The sequence below is a fragment of the Ambystoma mexicanum genome, chromosome 3q, assembly GCF_040938575.1.
Source record: "Ambystoma mexicanum isolate Mex_15411 chromosome 3q, UKY_AmexF1_1, whole genome shotgun sequence".
NCBI lineage: Eukaryota > Metazoa > Chordata > Amphibia > Caudata > Ambystomatidae > Ambystoma > Ambystoma mexicanum.
The window spans coordinates 457705655-457721495 of NC_090926.1; positions in this window are offsets into that span (position 1 = coordinate 457705655).

The window sequence follows — 15841 nt, forward strand, 5'->3', positions numbered from 1 at the left end:
AGCACAGTACCACGCAACTATACTCGGAAGCTGGAACCCAATGCAGATCTCCTCACAATACATCGCTCCCCAAATAGGAATATGCCACATCACTTGCAAAGAAGAACGCTACACGGTTCATATCAGAATAGAAATTTAATGCACAACAAATTCACCAAGCCCATACAGCCATTAGGCCATGAACTCCAAAACACATTTCACCATTGTGGGCTGCATCCGCAATAAATGACCAGCTACTTCTTGTGTGACGCCCTGTTCCTTCATGGTACACAGGGGCTACATTCTCGTACGAAAAGGCAACATGGAAGCGCCTAGAACCGCAGGGCCGTCCCAATAGGGAGGCACTAGTCCAGCTGAAAGGCCGAAATGTTGCTCCTAGCCACTAGTACTGCGTAAGGGCATGTGGCCCATTGGCGATCGTCCCATAAGATCGTAATGCTGCTCCACTGATTAACACGAAGCAGCAGGTGTCGGGAGCAAAATCCATCTGCAGGAGTGGCATACAGATGGCAGTGGCAAAAGGGGAGGAGATACCTGTCAACCAAATGAAATGAAAAAGAATAGTATGGCCATCAGAACTTCATTTGAATTACTCACTTCAATGATCACACTAAATCCACAGCCATATGCATGCTAGCCCACTCCAAAGGATCATCACCACCCAAAAACCACTTGCGAATCATAACTATCTATATCGAGGTGAAAACACCATCACAAACGAGTGTACCTGTGCATGCGTCTGTTAAAACAGAATCCATCAGATGGGATTGGTAACGTGCATAGACACAAGTGTCTGAAGGCGCGTCGAGACAGGGAGGGCTCAACAAGGCCAGATAGACGATGGTCCCACTATGGCAGCCCTGCATCACATAGCGCAGGGGAGGCGGATAGATTCCAAGAAGCCCTGTACATGGCAAACTCTGTATCAAATCATCTGTCCATGCATCCATACATCATTCCCTCATCCCGTAATGAAAACGCCTGTTTCCATACTCACATAACATGTGAAATTTCCATTGAGTCTGTGCGTTATGCAGCCTGCAAAATCCACTGTGCCCCAGCCCGTAATTCCAGTGTTGTGAAGTAACATGTATTTGGGAACGTCCGGCCTCATCGCCCACTTCGCTATTGCGCATCCCAAACTATTCATATCAATCATTGCATCCTCGCCATGGCCCCTGTCCCAAGGACATTGAACAATAGAACGTTATATTTGCAGTCAGACCTGTGGGCATCTCCTCGCCGCTAGCTGAAAACCGAAAGCGCCGCCCTTCGAATTCCTCATTTGCAACATCACGTCGAAAAGGCATCTGTGGCCGCTTGAAATCACAAATTAATCCATCTAGTGCGGCTGTGTGTGAAAATGGCAACTGCCTTCACTCACAAATGGGAGGCCCCGCCCGTCGGTGAACCTCGGTACAGTGTTGCATGAGGGTCCACCGTTACTCGAGTACTACGTTCCACTGACCCTTCACAAGTCTGTTCGCGACTGCAAAGATAGTATGTGAAACAATGGGACCATAGCCGAATGAACATATCAACCAATGTTACACTGCCATCGGGTACAAATACATGATTGTAATAGCAAGATGCCATTCGTCGAATTGCAGCGTTGTGTGCGGGACGTGCTCGCCCAAAGGGGAGAGCAGCTTGCACAGGTGGAATGAATCACCACAGGTGGAGGCCATACAGCCTGAAAACACATAAATTGCACACCCAGTCTCCTCCCACAACCACACCCACTCCGAAATGCTACCGGCAGGACTAGCTATGTTGGCCCTGGGGGACCTGATAGCACTGCAAGTACTCCAACTTCAAGAAGAAGACGAACACCAACTACAACCGGCCGCACGGAGGAGACGCAGGAGGAGGAGGAGGGCAAGGCAGGGCCAGCAAGGGCCGCCAGCACAGCCACTACCACCACGCAGGCAGCCCGCAATCCCACGCCTCCGAGCACATCCGTTCAACCTCACTGATGAGCAGATCCACACCCTCTACCGTTTGGACCGGGACACCATAACCGCCATTGTGGACATGACACAGGCTGACCTTGTCAGCATGATAGATAGCCCAACCGCCATCCCACCCCTACTGAAGGTGGTGTCTGTACTCCACTTCCTGGCCACAGGCACCTACCAGCACACAGTCGGACAGTTGCATGGCATATCACATCTAAACAGAAAAATGTACCCTTGCTGATAATTATTTTCATATTATTTCTTTTTTTCTTTTTGTTTCAAATAATGAATTAATATCTCTGAGAGGTTTCCAAATTGTGGAAATCCTAAGGTATGAATCTACCGCTGTTCTTATATAACCACCCAAATAATAAAGTAGCTGTGTGTTTCAAAGGACAAACATTACGGTGGTGCTTCCAGTGTTTGAGAAATAAAATAAAAGGTAACTCATATAATTAAGGAAAAAGTGCAAGACATTCACTTTCTACCTCCGAGGACATCAAAAACATATATTTAAAGAAAACCAGAACACATAAACGGAAGTCAACAAAGTTATAATCTCAACCAAAAAATAGAACAAAATACAAATACATCCACATAATACATTTAGGAAGCAACGTTTTTTTGTAGAAAGAGATTACAATGTGCATAAGTGTTTTGACACAATAAAAAACAAAAAACACAAAGAACATTAGATTAATATTCATTTCTTTACATTATAATGATTAAATCATAAAGAAGAGTGCAAATAGGACATACATGTGATACTGGTTCAGTAAATAAACGAGTATCATGGCCCAATTTCTAGGTATTGTTCAATGATAGTCCCTTTTTGCAATTGTTAGTTTCAAGCAATTAATGCTGCAGGGTCTTTGATACAAGATATCTTTTTTATCCTTGCCAACGTGAGATTTGATGGTTGGAACCGGAATGTAAGCTCCAAACGATCAGGGATATGTATGTATGGTTTGAATCCCTGTCTTCGTCACGTTTCGGCGGTTATTCTATTACGATAGGTCCGCCTTCATCAGGGCTCCTAGTTGGGGACCCTGTGGGAAGTATATGGATATCGAGTCAGAAGGGTGGATATAGAGAGGTGGTGGCCCCTAGTACTTAGGGCGCTATACAAATAGAAATATTTAGAAACTCTCGGCACCGGTGGTCGGCTTACCTGCCGGTGTTTGAGATCCCAGAGGTTCGGGTGTGGGCCACACAGGGAGGGAAATCAGGCGACCGGACCAGGCGTCTATGTGAAGAGTGAGAACTCTCAGGTAAAGTCTCAGTCTCGTCTTGGTGGTATCCTACATAAGGTATAAAGATGATGGAAAAGAGAGGAGCAAAAACTATAAATCAGGGGTCTGGCGCCCGGGTTGTGTAGTGCTAATACATAATTGCTAAATAGCTACATATGGAAAAAGCGAGAGAAAAATGCTCTACCTGGATTAATTTACCGAGTAGTAGAGAGATTGCGCCGTATGGGTAAATTTTCTCCTCTGTCACCGTTATTGTGGAATGTGGTTGTTCACTTTGGGCTGGTGGCTGTTGCCTGTGTGAGAAGAAAAACACAACTAAGCACCAGGACTCGTTTGTTCGTAGGATATTTAGGATAGTGGTTTAAATCCTATGCACAAAAATATATGAGACTTGACGTGGTGGCTGATAGTGCTAGTGTCTAGGACCATGATAACTCCAAAGGTACGCGCTGTGTGTTCGGAGGCCAAAGTGTATTAATGATACCAAGTGCACGCGAAACTTACAAAAAACACACAGTACGGCTGCCGGTCTGAGTGTTTGGAGCTTAATTACATGAGTTGAGATGCCAAATGTATGGGCTTCAAAAGGAGTATTAAGTGGGGAGCAAGCCGGTGGCATGAAGGGTTGAGGGCTGCATGCGAGGAAAAGACGTGCCTGTTGAAAAGGTCAGAAAGAGGGAGAGAAAGAGAGAGAAACCCTTTTAACGCTTACCCGCTGCAATGCTTTTTTCAGCTGCTGTAAGGCTTAGCAGGCATCCGCTGGGAAGGGGAGAGGCTGGAAGCTTGTCTCGGCCGTCTCGTCTGATTCGAGGGTGTGTGTAGACTGTGGCTGCCTGCTCAGGGAAGCCGGGGCCGGGACGATCACGCGTGCGCAAAGGCCGCGTAGTCGATCGTTGTCATGGTGACTAGAGAACGAGTCACTCAGGTATGCTGGGAGAGAGTATCGATTTGCAGTGTGCCTCGGTGTGAGGAAAGTGTGGCTGTCAGCCTCATATAGAGTCATGCACTGAGCCTGGAGGAAAAGGGGAGGAATGCATAGCTCTGTGCGTATGTTTAATATAGCAACAACAAGGAGCAACAGAAACTTAGTTTGTCGCAGCTTGTCGGTGAGGGCTAATGCGCGTGAGGAGAAGCTAATTAGTGGTGGGCAGGGACGTGGAAGCGGACATATGTCGCAATGGTCATATTACTGGCTGAAAAATTTCGTTGAGCCCATGATGGTAAGTGTTTAATCGATGTATCCATCTAGACTCCTTCCTAAGAAGACTGTGTTGAATGTCGGGGCTCCCCTTGATTTTCTCGAGTACCCACCAAAAAAGATTGTTTGGTGTGTGGTTGGCCTCCATATAGTGTGTAACTAGAGGTGATGTGAGATTCTTACACCTTATTCTAGATCTGTGTTCCGAGATCCGAATGCTAACTGCTCTTGTTGTTTGACCTATGTATCGTAGTCCACAGGGGCATTCGATACAGTAAATCACATTCTGGCTTTTGCAGTTTGTGAGGTCCCTCAGAAGCCATTTGCGTTGTCCAATTTGGAAACTGCTCATTTTCTTCGTAAATTGGCAGGCCACGCAGTTGCCACATGGGTGATGGCCCTGCAGTGGTCTTAATGTTCGTGTGGAATTCTTAATTGGTTGAAATTGGGAATGTACTAGATGTTCCTTAATGTTTTTTGTTCTTTTATATGCAAATCGGGGAATTGGTTCTTCCGGAAGGTTAAGGCATGGCATATCACAGCCACTGTTCTCACGGACACTATTGCAAGTGCTCGTTGCCCTCCTGCAGCACGCAGACGACTACATCTCTCTACCACGCTCGGAGCAGGAAATTACCAACACAAAAGTGGGATTCCATGCACTTGCCGGCATACCGGGTTGCATTGGTGCCATCGACTGCACCCATGTGGAATTGGTCGTCCCACATGCCATGGAGGCCCAGTACCGCAACCGAAAACAATTTCATTCTCTGAATGTACAAATGGTGTGTGACTCCAACAGGATCATTACACATTGTTGTGCCCGATTCCCTGGATCAACCCATGATTCTATGGTCTTGAGGAACTCTACAATACCACGCTACATGGAGCGACACGCAGGGAACAGATCCTGGCTACTCGGTGAGTCTCATTTCATGCATGATGATGTGGGGTATGTGATGCGGCAATGACCTGGCAGGAAGGGGGGGGGGTGCGTACGTAGCAATGGCATTCCACATAATTCGTTTATTGTCCACATACAGGTGATGCCGGGTATCCACTGAAGAGATGGCTCCTCACACCAGTCCGGAACCCACGGGACCAGCATGAGGAGGACTACAACCATGCCCACTCACGTACCCGTGTAGTCATAGAACAGGCATTCGGCCTACTGAAGACTCGTTTCCGATGCCTCAGCAGGTCTGGCGGGGCACTCCTGTACCGCCATGTGAAGGTTGCAAAGATGGTGATGGCATGTGTCATGCTACACAACATGTGCGTACGTAGAAATGTGCCCATGCCCCCTGACGCAGAACTGCAAGCACCTGAAGATGGTCATGATGAGGGTGGGGATGTGGCAGCACCTCAAGGAGTCTGCGAGGCACAGGAGGGCCGTGACATTCGTCAGCATCTCATAGATGCATGCTTCTAGCACTCACGCCTGGTGGCTGATACATGGACACGGGACTCGTGGCACTGTGTGTGTCTGGAACATGCACAATATGGACTGTACGCCTATAATGGCCTCGTACACAAAGATCAATGTCCACACATCTCATTGGATGATCGTGCATTGTTTATGGCATATGTGATATCATGTTAAACACCCTATCGACCCGCCACCCAAGTGAGCCCAACACACCCCCTCCACCCTCCTACCTCCCCCCCGAACACCAGTGTCCAAAGATGCTCATTGTCAGTGGGCAGTCGCTATTGCAAGCCCCCTCTGCGGGTATCAGGGGCACCCCTGCCTGTGGAGCGCAGGTTCCTCCCAGATCTACGTTGGGGGCTGCCCTGGACGGAACTTGCAACGGATGATGTCTCTGCCTGCTCACGTCCATGCATGTCCCTAAGGGTTTGTGAGAGCTCAGTGAGCACACGGCGCACAGCGGCAAGTTCGGCACATACGTCTTTGGACGTCGCATGCAGTTCCCCCCTCAGGCTCTCGGTGCTTCTCTCCATTTGTACTCTCAGGCTCTCGGTGCTACTCTCCATTTGTGCCCTTAGTGTCTCTGTACTTCTCTCCATTTCTGCCCTAAGTGTCTCAGTTGATGTTTCTATGTCTGCCTTAGTGCCCCCACATTCATCGGCATGGTCCTTGAGGAGCGTGGCCAGTTGCTGCTGTTGCACGATTAACTGGTCGAGGGACTGTTGCCTCTGCTGGGCCATGGCCATTTGCGGGGGTGTCACAGAGTGGCTGTTCACCTCATGTTGCCTTGCCACAGGGCTTGTGGGGGATGGCCAGTCGTCGTCTTGTGGGTGCCCCTGCGTGGTATCCTCATGGTGTACGGGATGGAACAGACAGGGGGATTGGGACAGGTCATGGATGGATCTGACTTCGACATCCCCGTTTTCTGTGTCGGAGCATGCTGCCATTAATGCAGTGTCACCTATGGTGCTGCTGCCACCAGAAGCAGTGCCTACTGTGGCATCCATTGGGGGGACCTGTGGTGGTGGTGTTGTGGGCATGCTGGCTGCTGGGGTGCCTGTTGGAGTTCCCTCCTCTGTGCTGCCACTTGATTTGTGCTGCTTCCGTGTCTTGATGCGTGCAGCTGAGGTGGAGGGTCTTTGGCCGTTGGTCTTGGCCCTCTTTGCAGGTGTGCTGGTAGGGGTGTCCTGGAGCTCGTCGTTTGGATCGGACCCTGTGGTGGAGTAAAGGAGGGCGAGCGTTATTAATGGGTCTGTGGGAATTGGAATGGCAATGTATCACATGCATTGGGGTGGTACCTGAGGGTGATTTGGGTCGGGGCCTTGGAGGTGGTTTCATTTGTGTGTGGAGTGAGGGTGCAGTTGTTTGGCAGCCTGCAGTTAGGGTGTGCCTGCTGCACGTGTAGCGGGTGTTTTTAGGATTTTTAATTATTTATGTATTTGATGTGAGTTTTAAAGTGTGCTATCAGGCCTATGTATGTGGACGTTCTCCTGGACATGTGTTACTGTTGCACTATGTGGGCACGTGGTACTTCACATGATTGGACATTGTGGTTTTGGCATTGTTTTATTTGGGACACCTACCTGATTCTTCGGATGTCTGCACTCCTTTCTCCATCCCTCCGACTCCCTCTATGCTCTCCATTCCAATGGTGGAGGCACAGATTTCTTCCCAGGGGGTCAACTTGATGGGTGATTCCGATCCTCCCCCGGTAGCTGTGGCAATGTTGCGGTTGGCAGAAAGTATGCTACGGACGCGTATCCGCAGGTCGTCCCATCGCTTTCTGCATTGCTGTGGGTTGCGGGGTGCGGTCCCCACCGCACTTACCCGCTGTGCCACCAGGGCCCATATGGCCTTCTTGTTCGCAAGTGCCGTCCTGGTCATTTGCGTGGAGAAGACGGCGGCAGCATTCTCCTGGAGGGTCTCTGTGAGCACGGTGAGTTCCTCACGGGAGAAGTGGACCTGCCGCTTGCGGTCGCACGCTTTCTTCGCTACTTTTCCCATTTTTCTTGGTTTCACTAGGGTGGATGACGGGTTGGGATGTGTCTCAGGGTAGTATTTTTAATGGTTGTGTGGAATTTGTGGTTTTATAGGTGTACGGCGTGATGTTTCCCGTTCCGGGACCATGCTTTTACTTCCGTTTCCGTATATTTACGGTCACCGTACTTTCCGGTTGGCGCTCACTGCGGTGTCCGCTGAGATGGGTGGCGGTATTGCACCTAGGGCGCCGTACGGCGGCGGTGTGGGCCGTTTTGGGGTCATTTCCGCCATCGCGGACTTTGCACTTCCGCCATGGCGTGGTGCTCGTGCCCGATGGTTCGGAATGAGCCGCACTTTGCTCCATCGTGCAATGGCGGAAACGCTATTTACGCTACGGCGGTCCGGTCGGTTGATTTCCGCCAGGGTCGTAATGAGGGCCAATGTTTCTTTTGCCTTTTTTTCTGGCCATGGCAATGTTTATTTATTTTATTTTTTTGGTCCCTTGCTTTGCCATGTACACTTTTTTCTTTTATTTCAAGACCCCTGACCGAGACGTTAGCATGTGTTTTTGTTTATCCCTTTCCAAGGTGGAATTATTTCTATTTTCTTTTTTTCTATTTCCCTTGAGCTGTGCAGGTGCCCTCTCAAGGCCATGACATATGCAGTGGTGGACATGCAGCCATGCACAGTGACGTCAACTGCCGTGGTTGAATTGTGGTGGACGTGATGACATGCGCAGGTAACACTGGGTTAATGAAAACATTTGTTCTATGTGGTACTGTACCATGAATGTTCCAATGCTGTGTCCATGTTGTTACAGTGCTCCGGAATGAGGCAGTGACTGCACTCCCAGGGTAGACACCCTGCATCCTTTGACATCCCTACTACCCATGCCCTCTGCCAGGCACTGGATCTCCTATCACGCATGTGAAGGCACAGTTCCCACTGAGGTGATGCAGAGCTCTAATCATGCTTGCTCAGTCAGCAGGTAAGCATGTGCACTGTCTTGTATGTTCTGCCTGTGCAATTGATCCCCAATGTTTCTGCATGTAGCACACATGTTGAGCAGCTGGTGCTGTTCACCTTGTGTCACGGTGAATGTCTGTGCTTATGTGTGCCTGTACATATGCATCTGTGTGTATGTGCATTTGCACTTCTATGCCAGTGGCTTGTTTCTGTGGATGCACTCATGATGTTGACAGAATGTTTGGAAGTGATTGTGTAGCACTATTGTTACATTCCTCATTGTCAGTATTTCATTCAGTGTGGATGCACATACTGCTTGGCCACATGCATTATTGGTTCATCTGCACTCTCGGTGTTTCTCTTTTCCAACACTTGGCTCACTGACCGTGGTGATGTCTCATTACTGCCACCCGTCTACTCCACCAGTACCTATGTTTCATACCGTGCCCTGAAAGAGTTTTCCCTGTGCACACTACTCTTTGACCGTGGCCCATTCCAAATCCACTTCATTCTCCGCTTACATGTCCAACCCAAGCAGGCCACTGGTGACATGTTCCATTCACATTTATAGGCATGTATGCACTTCCTACATTGCAGCGCTTCATGACATGGGCTCTGGTGACTCTGTTGTGGACATTTGAGTGCATTGACTTCAAAGGACATGTTTGCCACACTTGATGCATGTTGGTTTAGACAGTTATGCACATGTGCACCCCTGACTGTCTGCTTCTGTGTTACCCAGTGTGGTGACTTTTTGTACATGCTTTTGTACTGTTGGTTATCATCACTGGGGTGTATTATTTGTTTTCTGGTTTTAATTTCTCATTCATGTTGAGTGCCACAGTCTGTGGGTGTACAGTGCGTCTACACAATGTAGTTGCATGCATCCCTGACATGCTCCACTTTCCACTACTTGGCTTTATCTGGTGTCCCTGTCTGAATTGCAAGTGAGCCCTGGAATCCATGCACACTTACTCAGGCAGCCTCACTCAGAGTGTGTGGTGGGTTGGAGGGTGAATGTACAGCTGCATTTCCATTTGCTGTGTTGCCCAACAGGGGTATATGTTTGTTGATGTAGGGTATGGGTATATTCTTTCAGTGCCTTAGTTGTGTGGAAGTGGGTTACATGGGTCTTGTTGAGATATGCATGATGTAAAGAAGGCATGGTATCAAAGTAAGACAGACACACACGATCACAGTTCAAGGGTGTTTATTAAACTGTAAAAATGGGTGAGATAAACACCTAATCTAAACCTAAATCTAAGATGGGAGCAAGCTACGACCACCAAACAAAAATAATACAGTCCAAGTGGAGTATAGTCAAATAAAAAGGGCCTATACTAAAAATCCTGTTGCCAATCCTTGCTGTTATACTACAAAGTACTGTGGGATAATGTTCACAGGAAAAGAAAGAGTGTTCACAAAATGATAAGTCAGGATGTTAAGGCCGAGGTCTCCTTTCACTACGTTTTTATCACGGGACAAGTTGGTACTCTTGAGCGCAGCACAGTCCTTGGTTTCTCCGGCACAAGCATACAGTTCCTTTCCCCAAGAACAGGGCCTTCTGTGCTCAAGTGTCTTTCATGCAAAGTCTCTTGCTTCAGAGGGCCTGATATGCTATACACAACACAAAAAGGTCCTTCTGGTAATGTTTACGTTGGGTAATTACTCTTCGCCGTTGGATCCCCCTCAGCCGGGCTCCGATCCTTCTCTCAACAGTAGCCATCCTTAGTTGGGCTCAGACCATCAACTCACTGTGGACATCCCTCAGTTGGATTCATGCTTGTCATAACAATGTTCACGGGTATCTCACTATTTACCCCAATTCACAGGCATCCCTCTGTCAGTTTCACGTTTGCCAATTATCACAGTTCACTTAGTTTTCACAACGTGTGAAAGACTTTTGACTGTACATGGGATTTGGCTTGACCCTTGTATGACCACTTTAACACCTCACACCGGCCTCCTATAAGACCCATTAGTACTTTTAGTTTCTGTAATCTTAGTTCATTAACTTCTCTTTGTTCTGGAGAGGGGTACCAGCTAGAGTCCTTTGTATGAGCACCCACGTGGCGCTGGACTGTCTATCATCTTCTTTTTTCATATGCAATGTTTCCATTGCAACCTTAAGCCTAATACAGTACGGTCCCCTATCAGTTTCTTCCGACTCACCGGCTGTACTGAACTCTTTGGTATTTCCTTTGCCGCTGGAGTCAAGGATGGTATCACGATGGCAACCGCTTCTCCCCACCCTGACTATCAGTGCGGGAGGGTCCCATGTACCGCTGACATCCGTCACACCACTCGCCAGCTGCGATTCCTGGTCTTACGTTTCCTTTCTCAGAGGCTTCGCAGGTCTGGGTTGAAAAGGGCAAGGGCAATTCCCTCCTGGTCATCCTTTCAGATCTCCCCGCCTTTCTTATCCATTTGAACTGCCGTCCCGGAATGGCTGATTCCTTGTGCATTCGGGTTTGCTCAAAATGTGCTTTCATGCTCTGCCTTTTATCCCTGTGGGGAAGGGAAAGGGCAGTCAGATGTGTGTAGTTATTGGAAATTACCTGACTGTGCCTGACCCTTGTGTTGGGACATGTCAGCTAAACGGCTCTGGTGTTATTCCGGTGTGAGAAAGTTTAGGCATCAGAAAAAGAGGGGTAGAGTTTCTAAGTATCCTACGGGGCAGGATGGTGAAAAGGTGTCATAAGGAAGGGGATACCACATCTCACCCTTCAGTGTCCCACTTCTACTTCCCGAAAAAACCCCAATCCAGGTGATCCTCCCGCACTGGCCCACCCCCAGGAACTAGATCCAATAGCGATGGCCGTGTCCTGGCCACCTGGATGAGAGATCCTCGGGGAATAGTGAGTGAGACCCCTTCTGGTTACTCACAATGCCATCGTGGGCTTTTGCCTTGGTTTCTGTAAGATTGGGCTAGTGATTGATCCAACACATATGCCTATTATTTGCCAGTGTGCCCTTCCACACCCACCACTTTTGTCCTTCATGGCCTCTACATGTGGACATTTTCCTTCTATGTGCCTACCATCATCTCATGCCTTGATGGTACTTCCGGAGGTATTCATATCACTACCATCCTCCCTAGGTCGACTACTCTGTGCCCTCACCCACAGTTATGTTGGGCATGTCCATACCTGCATCCAATCCGGATAGTCTACTCATTGCTATGCTTTTCACATGTCCCCCCCCCCACTCTCTCTCTCTCTCTCTTTCTCTCTCTCTCTCTCTCTCTCTCTCTCTCTCTGTTGTGCTACTCTCCACTCCTAGGCAATTCTCAGTCTGTGTCCTGTCTTCCACTTGCACCCTGCGGTCCTTCTGCACTGGGTGGTCGATGCCTGTTTTCTGGTTCCCTAAATACTTGTCATGTATGTCCACTGTCTTTAAGGTGTTGCAGTGCATGTATCTACAATTTGAGGACGTGTTCCTCGTGGGATGCAGTGTATGTAGGCCAGGTGTGTACCCTGTGCAGGTAAGTGAAGGGCACTCATGGTGTCACTTGTGGTGTGATGTTTGGCAGGAAGTCTGGCACTGTGTGGAATCACTTTTGTTTAACTTGTTTTGTGGGGCATGGGTCCAACTTCATGGGCGCATGTATCACATGGTGTTCTTATGCTCATGTCTGTGTGCATGCTGTTTCCGCACTTATATCATGTTGCCGCAGGATGCAGGATCGTAGTCGTGGATGGGTGATCTCTGTAGGGCCGTTCTTGGTGAGTTGTCAAGAGGGTGGAAGGGCCAGCTGTTTGTGACCTGTGATACATGTTGATGGTTGTGGTGGTGTGTTTTACTTTGCACTTTTCCCATGTGTATTGCCTGACACATGGCATCCCATACAATGATTCGCAAAGATTGATTCATGTACACAGAGGACACTATTTAACCTTTCTTGGTCAGGGTTGTCCATTCTTGGTGTGTGGTCCAAAGCATAATCCACACATTTGCCACCATTGAGGCACATGTTTGGAATGCTATATTGTCAACAGACAGCCGGCAATCTACATTGGGCAGGGTCTGTTGTTTGCCATGCATGTGCCATGCATGGTGCACCATGAGGATTACAGAGGCATCTTGACAGCTGCTGGATGCATGTCAATGCTACCTTCTGAACTCTGCATTACCCTGCACTTTCCAGTTAGCTGGTCCCTTTTGTGTGCATTTGCCTTTGGTCTCTGTTTATCATTGCTTTGTCATGTCTGCTTGTGTGTTTCAAGCCAATTACCTTGGTGCCCAGTCTTCCGGTTTAACATCTGCCTCTCTGAAGTGCTGCGTTCTGCAAGATCCTATCTTCCGTGCAATTGGTGAGTATTTGTGTTCAGACGTTCTTGGGCTTCCCATCATCGGCTCCCCTGCCAGTGTTCACTGCACTGTCCCAGTGCTACGCTGATGATGGCATGCCATGTCATGGCATAGGAAATACTGCTAGGGTGATCCAGCTTTTTATTCGTCTCAGTGATCTGCTTTTTGTGGGTCCTATGATAGTCATGCTGACTGTTGCCAAATGCGTGTGTTGAGTTTGTGCCATCAGCTTGAAAATGGGGTAGGTGTGACATGGCTATTCACTGCATGGCACTCAGGGTTGTGGGTGGGTGTTTGTCAGTGTGTGGTTTGTGTTTTGGATTTGCATGCAGTGTACAGATCTGGCTACATGTGCAGCAGGACACATGTTGATGGTTGACATGTGAGTTTTTTGCATGTTTTGCATGTTAATCATGTTGCTGTATGTTTGGGTGCACATATGTGTTGACTGCACTCACACTGATTTGTATTTCTCTGGAAATCCATCCGTCATGGTATGGTAGGTGATGGGATTGAGGGGATAATTGCAGTCGTACGCTTACACAGGAAACAGGTAAGATGTGCATTTCTCTTTCAGTGCACTTGTGTTGCTCTTTTGTTGTTCATATTCAAGATGACTACTTTGATGTGACTGAGTATTATGTGCATTGTTGTAGTCAGGGAATGTGTTGGCCATTTAATGTGTTTTTTGTTGTGTAACAAACATTGTGGGTCCAGGGCTTTCCTTGCATGGACTAATTGGCTTCAATATAGTACTATGTCTTACTACTTGTGGTCTCAGCTGTGAGGTTTGGTGTCTACATGCAGTACAGTTGTTGTCCATGTGACAGTCGTCAGAGAGTTTGTTTATTCTGCTGATTTGGTTTTGCTCTACTACATGTACACTGTTAATTGCAGTTGCTGTGACTTTGTTGGTGAATGGTGCAGTGCCATGCTGCTTATCGTCATGACTCACTATTGATGTTCCTATGGAATGGCTATGTTACTTTCTGCATCTGTGACTGTGGCCATTTGGGTGTGTCGACCACTTTGTCTCACTCATCAATTGTGTCCTGTTCAGTGTTTTATTTTTATATTGGTTGCATTGTCTCCATATTGGCCTTATGTATGTCACATGTGGATCCTTACAGCACTGCTTTCACACTCACAGCAACAAGAATATGCTTGTGCCTGTCATGCACATTCTCACACAGGTGTGCAGCCCTATTTATTTGGGTTTATGGAGATTGGTGGAAATTATACTTTTGGAGTCCATGAATGCCTATCTGCTCAGAATTGATGGTTGGCAAATTGAGGAATTTATCTGTGGCAACCCATATTTTGGGTGACATTTTTCTGACATCAGTGATGTTTTTGTGCCTCAGGAGTGGTTTCACTCCATGCTTGCCGTGGTGGTACACTGCCACTTATGCGTCTTTCATTTGGCCACACTTTGTGCATGTTGTTTTATGTCTAATGGATGCACACAATTTTGCCCTCCCAGTCACACATTCTCAAGGTGTTTTTGTGGGGACGGTGGATTGACCTATGATCATCATTGAATGGCACCTGGGATGTGGCTTGATCATGTGCACTCCACAGGGGCAGGACTTTACAAAAAGTAGGATTGCACCAGCTGGGTATGTGCAGACTCTCCACATGCCCTTTGGCCAGCCAGGCCCAAGGGTCATGCCTGTGGGTGTGGGCGGTGGCCCACCTGCATGTCCACTGGGATGCTGTGCTGTGTGCCGACATTGTGCAGGACGTATGCTGCCCCAATGATCCTGCACACAACTGGCAGTGCATATAGCAACACACCACCAGAGTAGTCAAGGGAGCGGGAACGTGAATTACGCACTCCGAATGTGCACTCCGCTATGCCCCTAGTTGCTATATGGACAGTTTTGTACCTTACCTCAGCTGGTGTGGTGGAATTCTGTCTGGGCGTCATCATGAATGCGCTCAGCGGGTAGGCACTGTCGCCAGTAAATGTGAAAATGGTTGTCATTAACATTTGTTGGAAGTGACTATTGGTCAGTGTGCAACGTGCATGCATGTCCATGTCTGTTCATACTCACCAACAATCCATGCATTCCCATGTTTGCCAGATAGAAGGGTGCTGTGTAGTGGTGACATCCAGATACATAAATGTTGTGTGTGCTTCCTGGATAGTTTGCATATACTTCAGTTATGATGCTCTTGGCATCACACACAACCTGAACATTGATTGAGTGCTAATGTTTGCGGTTGCGGTGTATGTGCTCTGTCAATCTGGGGGGACGCAGTGCAACATGGGTGCAATCTATTACACCAAGCATGTGTGGGAATTATGCCACAGCATAGAAGCTCTGCATGACTATTTGCCTTTTTGCAGGTGTTCTTGGCATATAGATGTTGCGGCGCACAGAAGGTTGTACAGTTATACACTCCAGCACCTGGTGTAGGCAGTGTGACTGTGTAGCCTGGGAGATACCACCTACTATGGCAGTGGTCCGCTGGAAGGATCCAGTTGCTATGAAATGTAAGGCAGTGAGCATTTTTTGTAGGGGGCTAAGGGCCTGGGAGCACGAGGTGAGTGAAGTTAGCCCATCATTCCAATTCCTGACCAGGTCTAGGTTGATTTGGGGGAAACCTGTATCTGCCATAGACCGGGTCATCCGGCATCCCGAAAATGGTGGTACGTGGATTTACGATCTGGGCCCTTGCTATCCTCCTACTCCTATGGTGTCTGTGCACGATCACTCTGACAAATGCTGGATTTATCGTC